Source organism: Nicotiana tabacum, chromosome 19 (assembly GCF_000715075.1).
Source record: "Nicotiana tabacum cultivar K326 chromosome 19, ASM71507v2, whole genome shotgun sequence".
Classification (NCBI taxonomy): domain Eukaryota; kingdom Viridiplantae; phylum Streptophyta; class Magnoliopsida; order Solanales; family Solanaceae; genus Nicotiana; species Nicotiana tabacum.
Window position 1 is genome coordinate 139,385,896 of NC_134098.1, and position 13,437 is coordinate 139,399,332.

A 13,437-nucleotide genomic window follows, 5' to 3' on the forward strand; every position below is an offset into this window, starting at 1 on the left:
TCCCTTGTCTTGTCGTCTTGTTCATGTCCATCTTGTACTCGTTACGAACCTGCTCCGCTCTGATACTAGTTATCACGGGAGCATTTTCTGTCCGCCGAAAGCCTGCCCACTGTGCGGCAGTCAAGTCCCTACTTGACTCAGCCCTCGCCCGATTTCTTTTCTCTTTTGAGGTTTAGCACTTAGAATAATTTTAAGGCACACACAGAATTATGAGAACCCTTTCCCAACCTTTTATAATAAATGAATTACAAAGAAAAATCTCAAGTTTGGCAAAGTTTTGCCATGCTTGGCAGTCACCAACTCACAGAATTTCCGGCACTTGCACAATCTGCCTTATAAAAGCCCCTGCCTAAGGCATTTTGTGCTACCCACTAATTTTGGTAAGGCAATGGCACATAATTTTCCATGCTCAAGCCTTGACATAGACAACCATATGCCTACATCCTCCCCGTTTTCCCTCCCTAGGCACTTAGACGTTTTTAGGTTCTGCTAGCATACATAAATATAGTGCAGTAAGCTCTATTCAGTTTTTCTATTTCAGTTGACATCCTCTAACTGATAGGCCATGATCAAACATTATCAAAAACGTGCATGTCATGATCTAACATGATTAAAAACGTGCATCCATTTAACCCCATGATCAGCCACGCCTGGACAAGACAGTTATAACCGCCTAACTGCACAGCCATATGCCCAACAAACTTGGTAACCGCTCCTTGTGCATTGCATGTGCGTGTTTTGGCCAATTATTGTGCGTCCAAGGCTGGCATTGTGCGCAACCATGCCCTTTTGACAGTGTTCCACCCCAATGTCATAGCCACAGCTTGTTGCCTATGACTTAGCCGCACACACGCCCGCTGCCACAATCACTTGTTCATGTCAAGTTGCCCCAACTTGATCAAGTCTGCCCTTGCCAATGCCATAGCTCATATTGCATCAAGTCACTAAGACATGATACCATTTCCCTTGCTAAGTCGTTTGCCCAAAACATACTTAGGTGCCAGTCTGCTCACCTAAGCCAAGGCAACACCGTATTGCCAATGCCTTAGCACTAAACCGCCTTGTCTTAGCGCCTAGGTCTTTGCCCACACTGCCTTGTCAAGCTTCCGTCCAGCCTGTCTTGCCCCCTCAAGACCTTGGCCTTTGCTTGCACACAACCCCACTCGTGTTTTTAGTGTAGTCTGTCACACTTTAGCCTTACAACCATTTGTTGCTATTGACAATGCCCCCATTATTTTGCATGTTGATTGCCCCGCACATAGGCCATGGCAAGGTCATCATGCCACAGCCGGACCATATGCCGATCAGCTATGTCAAGGGTCTAACAGTAGGGAAAATTTTAATTAGGTATGTATATATTGTAAATAGTTTTCGCATGGGTAGGAAAGAGTAATTATTTTAAGCTCAATGCGTATTTATAAACTACAGTGATATTTACTCAAGATCCAATCCAATTGTGTCGCATAAGAATGAACGAATAAAAGTATTAACAATTGTTCTTAACAAACGTGCAACAAAATTAACAAAATGATGTTTTCGTGATCTAGAACAACTAGTTATGATTATAAGTGCATAACTTAATTTCTTAAATTACATAAGATATAATTATTAGGCAAAAGAAAAGAACACATTCGTTGTGGGAGGTCTCAGTTGTAACTAGTAGGTGTTTAATTGAACAAAAAATGAATTTAATCAAATTGAGTCCCTCGTGCCTTCGATATTTATGAGAATCATGATAGTACTAATTAATTTTAAGCACTCAGGCCGTATCTTTAGGAGGCAATGAATGAGAATGGTCCATTAAACATTATTAGAAAGTTAAGAAGAAACCATAACTGCAATTTCAAAAGCTTAATTACTACTCCACACTACAAAAGAGAAAATAAAATGATTAAGACCATGGTCTGAAATAGGACTTTCAGGCAAAGCAGGTCCAACCACTATATAGAATATAATCGATTGATTCATACTTAATAATAATTGATAACCACTTCGTATAATTGACAAATTTTCAAACAATGAATAATCATAGAGTAAACACATGGCACATCAACGCATATTTAAAGTCTACACTTTTCAAGACACAAAGCAACAATTAACATCAATTGAGGGATTTGTTAGTTTCTTGCTGATTTATTTAGGCATTTTTGTTCCTTTCTTATACCGACCCTCAGATATAATTTCATTTTTTCTTCTTCAAAAAACTCATTGGTTTAGCATTTCTGGCCCTGAATTTCTGATTAAAGACGAGGCAGATAAACGAATGACCAAAACTTTACAATCTTTTATACAGTCTGTCTTATTCTTGGTATTACTATCTTGATCTCGCCGCCTGCATTTTAGTGTCATTTCTCCTTGCTCTTTTCTTTCAACTCAATCATGAAAAGGGGACGAATGTAGCTTGTTGACACGAGAAGTGCACGTACAAATTGTCTTAGACTGCAATTATGTGATTGAAATTTTGTAATGAATATGTATTTTATACTAGTAGTAGTTAGTTCCCATTATAATCCAGGAATAGCTGGTGAAATTGTATTCTGCACCTAGTGACTTGAAATATGAATCAGGATCTAATTATATCCAAATTACTAGCTAGTTTATGGGGAGAGGAAAATCTTTGATCTTGCCGTTTTTACTCGATCTTTCGTTTAATCTAGTATTTGTCACCCCACCATGGGGTCTCTTGAGTCCGAAATCTAATTGTGCTATTTTTTGGACTCTAACAACCATAATAAGTAAAAAAAAAAAAAAAAAAAAAAAGGGCACTATTTTATATATAGCGCGGTTATTCACCGCGCTATATATAAAAGTTGGGACCACCAATAATTTATCTGCTCAAAACTGACATACCAATAATTCATAGGGGTATAGCGTGCATATTTAAGGTGCTATACATCAAATAATTGTACCCCTGGACTGATTTTTTTCTTATTTAAGGAGTTTCAGGATTTTGTAAAAATCCATTCACGATCCTTCAGGTCTTCCAAAATATTTGTTCGTTAAGTTATTTTGCATTTTGTCATAATGTCCGAAGAGCAAAAAATTAAGATTTAATTATATTGGGGGGATATGGTTGTGGTTGAGAATAACTCAGTACGCTATAGTTGTTCTCCACAGTGTCATGTTAAGTTGCCACATACAATGGAGTACGATACATTTGCATCGTTGTTATGTAAAAAAATGAGTGAGCAAACATTCGGTGAATATTAAAGTAACCGGAAGATAATTGCTTGTTATGCTTGTTAATACCATTTGTCATCAACCAAATCAGTATAGCAACCTAGCATATTTTTTTTAAGGTAGGGATCGATAGTATTAAAACATATTCCATGGGGATTTGTTGAACAACCTTCACCCTTTTGCCTCTTCTTGAACCACTTATTAAATGTTAGTGGCATTTTTGAAATGGATGTTGTAATGTTTCTTCAAATGGTCTTTGAATACAGATCTCTTGGTTCAGTTTAAGAAGTTGTCTTATACGCTAAAGAATTATAGCGCGCCACCAATATGAGTTATGTGTATTGTCTTGTCGACCTGAAAAAGCTGCCGTTTGGAATAGCTGTCTTATACCCTAAAGAATCATTATCACGCGAAACAATGCGCGCCACCAATATGCGTTATTTGTATTGTCTTGTAGATCTGAAAAAGCTGCCGTTCTGAAAAAGTTGTCTTGTACCCTAAAGAATCATTATCACGCGAAACATAGCGCGCCACCAATATTCGTTATGTGTATTAGCTACCTATAAAAGCCTAGCGCATTTTAGTTATTATTTGTGCTTAACGAAACAAATAGAAAAACTTTCCAATAATTTTTTATTTTTCTTGCATTACGAAATGTCTGGACGCAATGACGTACCAAGATGTTATTGTGGCAAATGAGCGATTTTGAAGCCATATCGGTCAAATTGCAATCTGGGGCGCAGGCGCTGAATCTGTCAACAACTTTTAAGTTATTATTTTGGAAAAAAAGTTTGTTAATATTTTTTATATAACATGTTAATTAATAGTGTTTTGTTATAATCCTCATTGGTAGCACGAAAATCAATGTGGATTTCAAGAATGGTATGATGAACCCATTAATCAGGAATATTACAAATCATGTTTGCACTATGTTTGGAATATGACCGGTGAATACGAACTCCAGATCTTTAAACTACAACAATAACTTGCGGCACTGAAGGAGAAACTAAAAGAGGCAAAAGAAGAAAAAAAATAGGTTGGAAGAGAAATTTAAGTGGCTGAAGCACAGAATAATGGGCGATAGTGACTAAACAAACACATGGATGTGTTGAGTGTAGTATTTCATCTTTATGTTTTACGTGTCATGTATTATCATTAATTGTACCAAATTTAAATTATGGTAAGTTGTCATTTTTTTGTGTTGTAGTATTAAACTAATAAATAACCCGAGAAATAAAAATACATGCGCAAATTATGTAAAACATAAATAATATTGCTATTATATATTTAATGTCATATAGCAGATAATAATAAATGTCAATGTGTCCCACAGCCTATATGCTTTAAAGCATTGGTTGGCCTGAGGCGCATCCCGTCCCGTCCGGCTACGCTATCAGGATCATCCTCATCACGTCGCCTCTTTATCGGAGGATGCACTGCAGCATGATCGTCAGTAAGACTGGCAGACTCAGTAGAAGCGGTCGTCGGTCCGGCAATAACCTAGAGAATAATAAGATATTTTAGTATATGAAATATAAATTACTAACGTACGTGTTATCTAAAAAACATTTAATGGTCATACCATGGTCTCGGCGGGCTCCTGAATTAAATCATCTGTCTCCGGCATGTCAGTCTCCGGCATGTGAGTAGCGACACACTGCTCTCTCAGAACATCAGGGTGCACTAGAGTAGATGAAGTATGTGAAACAACCTCAGCAGCCCCCGATGATGAGCCGTAACTCATGCACCTCTCGTATCGGACGAACCTCAACAACCGTCGATGGCCCTGGTCGATCTGGAAAATACTGATCCCACTCCTGCTACATAATGGCCGTGCTTGCGATCAACAATGGAGCTGACGGGGTCAACTGCAAAGTCCCTAGCGACAGCTGCAGGCTAAATGATGGCATATCATGAGGAGCATTGTGTGGCTCAGGGTGGTCACCCGACTAATCATCTCTAATATTCTCCAAGGGTGCCTCAACGCCCCCTTTCGGGGGACCCCGTCCTCGCCGACCACCACGACCTCGTGGGACACCCCTACCTCTCTAACCACGTCTGCCACGTTTACCACGTTCAGGCTCCACTGGTGGCCCACGATGGTACTCCTCTGGCGGCACATAAACAGCCTCGTATCCTAATCGCGCATCGTCTCGGGCATGCCTCAATGTCTGGGCAACTAATAAGTAGGGATTTTGGCTACTTATTTGCACTCTTTTACTTTAGTTTTAACTCAAAAATGCTTAAAGGTATTCCCGAAAACTGATAAAATGTGCTTACTTTCAAGAGCATTGGAAAAAGAGCCAAAATGATGAAATTTAACTCAAGGAGTATTTTTGCCTTTTTGGACAAGGACTAAAACCAAGCAAAAAGAGCAAAGTGCGGACCGCACAATATTGATTGCAGTTGCAGACTATAAAGGACCTCTGACAGAATTCCTTTGCAAGTGTGGACCGCATAATTATTGCGCGGCCGCAGAAGATGAGGTTCAGAGAGATGGAGTTCTGAATCCATGAAGAAGTGCAGACCGCACCGGCTGCACTCAGAAATGTGCAGTCTGCAGAAGTCCCTCCTGTCAAGCTCAAATTCAAGAGTGCGGCCGCACTCAGAAATGTGCGGTCCGCAGAATCTGAAGACGTGCGGTCCGCAGAATCTGAAGACGAAAATCCATCCTGTCAAGCCCAGCTTCAATGTGTGGCCGCAAAACCTCCGCAGGGACAATTTTGTCCGATAATTTCAGCTGTGTATAAATAGTTCTTTTTGTTAAATTTAGGTTAAGTTTTGAACTCCAGAAAGTAGATAGCCTTTTGTCCTTTACTGCTTTGGGAAACTTTATTATTAGTTTATCATTTTAACATTGGATTTTCATCCCTTTATCATCTATTATGAGTTTAATTTTATTTTCTTCCTTAGTTTCTTCATTTTTGCCTATGAGTAGCTAAATCTCTAGCTAGGGTTGTGACCCAACCCTAGTGTGGGTACCTATTGGGTGTTTGATTTAGGGCTTGTTTAAGGTTGGGTGTATGATATTTAGCCTAGTTCTTGCTTGAATTTAGGGATCAATGGTTGCAAATATTGATTCATGCCTAATTGACTTAGTCTCTACTTGAGAAAGAGAGACTAAGTCTAGGAAAACTTGGCTAACAAGAAATTGAGGTGAACTCAAGAAATTGATAGCCCCAATTAAAGGGTTGAATCTAGAGATAGTAAGACCCGACTTGAGCATATATCAACGATTTTGTGAATTACCCATTTGGACTTAAGAAAGCCAAATTGGGCAAAACCACTCTAACTACCGAGAGGTATCGAGTGGGTAATCGTGTGTTGATTGCTATATTATACCCCAACCAACGAAACATGCCCTAAATCCCACAACCTGTTAGGTAACCACCTAGGTAGAAGTCACAACCCTAGATAATATAAACTTGAAAAATAACACCACCAAAAATATCGTTCTATAGCTTTACATTTACAAACAATAGCATAAATTTTAGAAGTAGAAAGAAACAACCAAATATGTGGAAGTGCATTTTAGGCACGTCATACAACTAGTCTAAGTATATACCTAATCCAATATAAGCTCTCTGAGGAATCGACCCCGACTCAAAGTTGGGTAATTATAATTGCATCAACCGCTTCACAATCCCTATCAATGGTGTGAATTTGGGCGACATCAATTTTTGGCGTCGTTGCCGGGGATCTAAAAATGGATTTAGATATATATTTGGTTTTGTGTGTGACTTATCTTCTTTTCCTTCCAAGTTACTAACCTTTTTGTGAATCGATTATATGTACAAAAATGGCTCTCAACAATGATCCTCTCGGAAACTTACCTTTGGGGGAGGAAGTGGACGATGAACAAGGTGATGAGGTTCTTCTTGAACCTCAAGCAAATAGGCGAGGCCGACCGCCTTATGACAATATTCCCATCCCTCCCCCACATCCACCAAGAGCAGCTCCACACCGGGTGTTGCCAAACGAAGGATACATAAGTGCTATAGTCCCGCCCCGTATTAGGACGGGCAGCTTCCAAATCACCAATGTTATGCTCATATTGCTAGAGCAACGGGGATTCTTCACCGGGGCTCCGAGTCATAATGCATACAAACACTTGAAGGGGTTTGTGGACACTTGCTGGGGGAGTAAACAGACCAACGTCTCCAAGGATGCTCTAAGGTTGAGGCTATTTCCCTTCTCTCTACGGGGGAAAGCCTTGGATTAGTTAGAAAGATTGCCAAACCATTCTATCCATACATGGGATGAATTGGTGGAAAAATTCATTACCAAGTTATTTACTCCCGGGCATATGGCTACTCTTCGAGACGAGATTCTAGTATTCAAGCAAGAACCCAATGAGCCTTTGCACGAGATTTGGGAGAGGTACCGTACTATGGTGAAAGAGTGCCCGAATAATGATATAACTGAGGCTATGATTCAACAAACTTTCTACAGGGGGATCAATACTACCAATCAATGCATGGTCAACCAACTTGCCGGTGAGAATTTCATGACAACACCATATGCCGAAGCTTGTGAGATTTTAGATGAAATGGCGGATACTTCATCGGCATGACAAAGTAGAGCTAATGTTCCTCAAGGTGATCCAAATGTGATTCACCTACACAAAGAATTGCATGATCATGGGCAAGCAATTGCTGAGTTGACCATAACAATGAATCAATTAGCCAAAGCTCAACTTCAACAAGTTCAAAGTCCTAAGCAAGTAAATGCAATGAAAGGTGTCAACATGATGGTGAATAAGCAAAGGCAAAAGGGTTAACAAGTGCAAAACCGCGTGGAACAATTTGTGCAAGATAATAATGGGTTTGACCAAGATGAATCATACAATGAGCAAGAGGAAGAAGTGCAATATGTGAACAACTACCAAGGGCAAATAAACAATTCTCAAGGCCCGAATCAACAACAATGGCAATCTCAAGGAAATCAAGAAAATTGGAACAATCAAAACCACCAAGGAAATTGGAGTGATGGTAACAACATTCAAGGTAATTGGAACAATAACAATAATCAAGGCAATTGGAATAATCAAGGCAACCAAGGCAATTGGGGTGACAACAATCAAGGATATTGGGGAGGCAACAACTAGGGGGAGTGGAATAATAACCAAGGGAATCGGGGGTCGTGCTTTCAAAGGCCCCCGATGTATCAACAACCAAGCAACCCACCTCCTTATCCGTCTCATGGTTCTAGCTCTTCCAATAATGAGATGAGACGGATTGAAAATATGTTCAAACAAATGATAGAGAAAAATGTTGACTCTGATGCTCAACTAGTCTCTCACAACACTTCAATCCGCAAATTGGAGGTTAAATTAGTGCAAATCTCGCAAGCTTTAAACACTCGTCCTAAGGGGGCACTACCTAGTGACACGGTGGTGAACCCGAAGGGTGGGAACAACACGGGACATGCCATGGCCGTAACCACAAGGAGTGGAAAAGGTGGGGAGGCAACAACCTCAAACCAAAGAAGAATTGTGGGTTGTTAGGATCGGGAACCCGGGTAGTGAGGAATTTAGCCAAATAACGGTATAATGACAATAACAAAGACAATGGAAGTTGATAACAACGATAATTAAAGTAGATAAAGAAGACACAAATTTAACGTGGTTCGGTCAAAGTGACCTACGTCCACTAGCGGAGAGAAGTAATTTACTATAACAATAAGAGTACAAAAAGAGAGAACAAAATTAGAGTAAACACTCTAATTAATCCCAAATACCCTAAGAGAATAACCTTACAAGATCACTCTAAAGAAAGGGTTTACACAAGTGCTTCCCAACACTAACTCTCATACAAAACACTCTTAATAAAGGAAGAAAGGAAGAAACAAGAAATGAAGACTCAAGTCTTGTTGGTGTGTATAAAATGAACTAATGGCCTTCCCTTTTATAGGCAAAAAGTCTTAACCTCTTAGGTGTAAAAGAAGAGATACAACTTGTGCAAATGATGTCCAACACATAATGCAATATTTTTGGGTCCCAAAGAATATTGCTAACAAAGTCTACACTTTGCAAAGATGCTTATGCTTATGTGAGATGGACTCCATTTGATAAAATAATGGCCATATTACAAATCTCCACCTTGGCCTAATTTTGGATGATATAGTAAATTTGCTCCACCTTCTCCGCAAAAGCCCCAAAGGGCATATGTCAAAATTTAATGCCATCAAAATCAGACAAATTGTTTGATACCGAAACTGTAGTAGGGCCTATAACAGTGGATCCCAATAAAGTATACACCGAATCAGATCTGTGTGCTTTCATGATCAAACGAGCACCTTGAAAAATTTTCAAAACTCCACCTTCACTAGTGAATTTGCACCCAAGGGATTCTAAAGTGCCTATAGAGATGAGATTTTTCTTCAACTCAGGAACATATCTAACATCGGTGAGAGTTCTCACCACATTATCGTGCATTCTGACTCGAATTGTACCTTTGCCAATAATGTTACAAGTAACATTGTTACCCAATTGGACAACTCCACCTGCAACTGAATCATATGTAGAAAACAAGTCCCTGCTAGGACACATATGATTTGAACAACCGGAATCTAAAATCCACTCATTGTCTAATCTGAAACTAGTTTCAGTTGCTAAAAATATAGTTCCCTCAATATCATCAGTTGCTACACTAGCTTCGGCGGTGTCAGTATTTTTGTGCTCATTTTTTCTTTCTTTTTGCTTTTCTTTATTTTTCAGTTTATAGCATTCAGAGATATTGTGACATTTCTTATGAAAATAGCGACACTCTAAATTATTGTATCTGGAATTGGAGTCGGATTTGTCCCTAACAAATAAGCCAACTTCCGCTTGAGTTCCACTAGCTTCCCCAGTAATATCACTATCTATCTGTTCTTTTGATTTTAAGATAGATTTAATATCCTTATAAGAGATATTATCCTTTGCATAAAGCATAGTATCTCTTATATGCTTAAAAGATGGGGGTAGAGAACAAAGCAGTAACACGGCTTGATCCTCATCTTTAATTTCAGCATCTATATTACTCAAATCCATAAGAATGGAATCAAAGGTGTCAAGATGAGAGAGAATAGAGGTACCTTCACCCATACGAATTGTATAAAGCTTCTGCTTCAGGTAAAGTCTATTTTCTACCGTCCTCTTCATATATAAGGTTTTCAATTTTTCCCACATGCCTTTAGCTGTGGTTCCTACAGAAACTTCACGTAAAACCTCATTTGAGAGATTTAAAATGATACCTGCTTTTGCCTTTTTGTCTATGATAGCAAACTCCTCGTCCGTTATTTTATCTGGCTTCTTCTCCTTTCCTTGCAACGCCAAGTCTAAGCCATCCTGAATTAGGATAGCTTCCATCTTTAATTGCCACATTCTGAAGTTTGCACTTCGGCCAAATTTCTCAACATAGGTCTTTGTTAGAGTCATTTTGGCTATTGAAACTAACCCGGTTAGATCTGGCTCTGATACCAATTTGTTAGGATCGGGAACCCCCGGGTAGTGCGGAATTTAGCCAAACAACGGTATAATGACAATAACAAAGACAATGGAAGTTGATAACAACGACAATTAAAGTAGATAAAGAAGACACAAATTTAACGTGGTTCGGTCAAAGTGACCTACGTCCACAAGCGGAGAGGAGCAATTTACTATAACAATAAGAGTACAAAAGAGAGTACAAAATTAGAGTAAACACTCTAATTAATCCCAAATACCCTAAGAGAATAACCTCACAAGATCACTCCAAAGAAAGGGTTCACACAAGTGCTTCCCAACACTAACTCTCATACAAAACACTCTTAATAAAGGAAGAAAGGAAGAAACAAGAAATGAAGACTCAAGTCTTGTTGGTGTGTCTAAAATGAACTAATGGCCTTCCCTTTTATAGGCAAAAAGTCTTGACCTCTTAGGTGTAAAAGAAGAGATACAACTTGTGCAAATGATGTCCAACACACAATGCAATATTTTTGGGTCCCAAAGAATATTGTCAACAAAGACTACACTTTGCAAAGATGCTTATGCTTATGTGAGATGGACTCCATTTGACAAAATAATAGCCATATTACATGGGTGATGATGTAGTGATTTAAGAAGATGAAATTCCAAGCAATGTGGTTCAAGCTAATAAAGAAGTGAGAATTAATATTGATGAAAATATGGAGGAGACTCAAGAAGAAGTGAACCCGTCTAGGGAACACGTGATTGACATACTGGAACCGGTAGTGCCAAAGGCCAAGGCACCAATGCCAAGACCTCCTCCTCCATACCCTCAAAGGCTCGCCAAGCAAAATAGCGAGAACCAATTCAAGAAATTTATTGACATGATGAAGAGCTTATCCATTAATGTGGCATTGGTTGAGGCGTTGGAACAAATACCCGGCTATGCAAAGTTCATGAAGGATTTGGTGACAAAGAAAAGATAAATGAATTGTGAGACTATCAAGATGAAACATCAAGTGAGTGCTATTGTGCATTCAATGGCTCCTAAATTGGAAGATCCCGTCCCTTTCACAATCCCTTGCACTATTGGGAGCGCCGACTTTGCCAAAGCTCTATGTGATCTAGGGGCGAGTATCAACTTGATGCCCTATTCGTTGTTCAAAACTTTGGGAATTGGGCAACCAAGACCCACATCTATGAGGTTACAAATGGAGGATTGTACTATGAAGAGACCATTGGGTATTATTGATGATGTGTTGGTTCGTTGATAAGTTCATCCTCCCAGCGAACTTTGTGATTCTTGATTGAGAAGTGGACTATGAGGTACCTATTATCTTGGGTAGACCTTTCCTTGCTACGGGGAAGGCTCTTGTTGATGTGGAAGCCGGTGAGCTCACCTTCCAGGTGGCCGATGATAAGGTGGTTTTCTATGTATGCAAATCTATGAGGCAACCAAATAGCAATGAAGTTTGTTCGTTTGTGGACTTAGTGACTGAGGTGATTGTTGATGATGCTAGTGCCATGATGAATATTTATGATACTTTGGAGGTTGTATTGCTTAATCATGATGATGATGAGAAGGAAGGCTATGTGGAATATGTAAAGGCATTGCAAGGAATGGGGTCGTACACTTATGAACCTCGAAAATTGTCCTTAGATCTTGAGAACCGGAAGACTCCTCCAACAAAGCCCTCAATCGAGGAGCCTCCCACTTTGGAGTTAAAGCTATTGTCTCCACATCTCAGGTATGAATTCCTTGGTCCATGTTCTACTTTACCAGTTATTCTTTCCTCTTGTTTGACTAACGTGCAGGTAGACTCTACTTTGGCGGTGCTACAAAAGAGGAAGAAAGCTATAGGATGGACATTGGCGGACATTCGGGGTATAAGCCCCGCCTTTTGCATGCATAAGATTATTTTGGAGGAGGATGCCAAACACTCCGTTGAACATCAAAGAAGATTAAATGAAGCAATGTAAGAGGTGGTGAAGAAGGATATCATAAAATGGTTGTATGCCGGGGTTGTTTACCCTATTTCCGATAGCTCGTGGACCTCTCCGATGTAATGTGTCCCAAAGAAAGGAGGTATGATTGTGCTAGCAAATGACAAGAATGAATTGATCCCTACAAGAACGGTCACCGGGTGGAGAGTGTGTATGGATTATCGGAAGCTCAACAAAGTCACTCGGAAAGATCATTTCCCTCTTCCATTCCTTGATAAAATACTTGATAGGTTGGCCGGTCGAGCTTTCTATTATTTCCTTGATGGATATTCCAGCTACAATCAAATTTTATTGCTCAGGAGGACCAAGAGAAGACTACTTTCACTTGTCCCTATGGTACTTTCGCATTCTCGAGGATGCTATTTGGGTTATGTAATGCACCGGCAACTTTTCAACGGTGTATGATGTCCATCTTCACCGATATGGTGGAGGACTTTCTTGAGGTCTTCATGGACGACTTTTCTGTGGTCGGGAATTCTTTTGATGATTGCTTGAACAACTTGGATAAGATCTTAGCAAGATGTGATGAAACAAACTTGGTTTTGAATTGGGAGAAGTATCACTTCATGGTCGAGGAAGGCATTCTCCTCGGCCATAAAATTTCAAAGCATGGTATTGAGGTCGACAAGGCCAAAATAAAGGTGATCTCTAAACTCCCACTCCCTACATCCGTGAAGGGAGTGAGGAGCTTCTTGGGTCATGATCGCTGATTCATCAAGTATTTTTCCAAAGTGGTGAACCCCTTGTGTAAACTGTTGGAGAAGGATGCCAAGTTCCATTTCAACGAGGAACGTATGAAGGCATTCGAATTGCTCAAGTTCAAA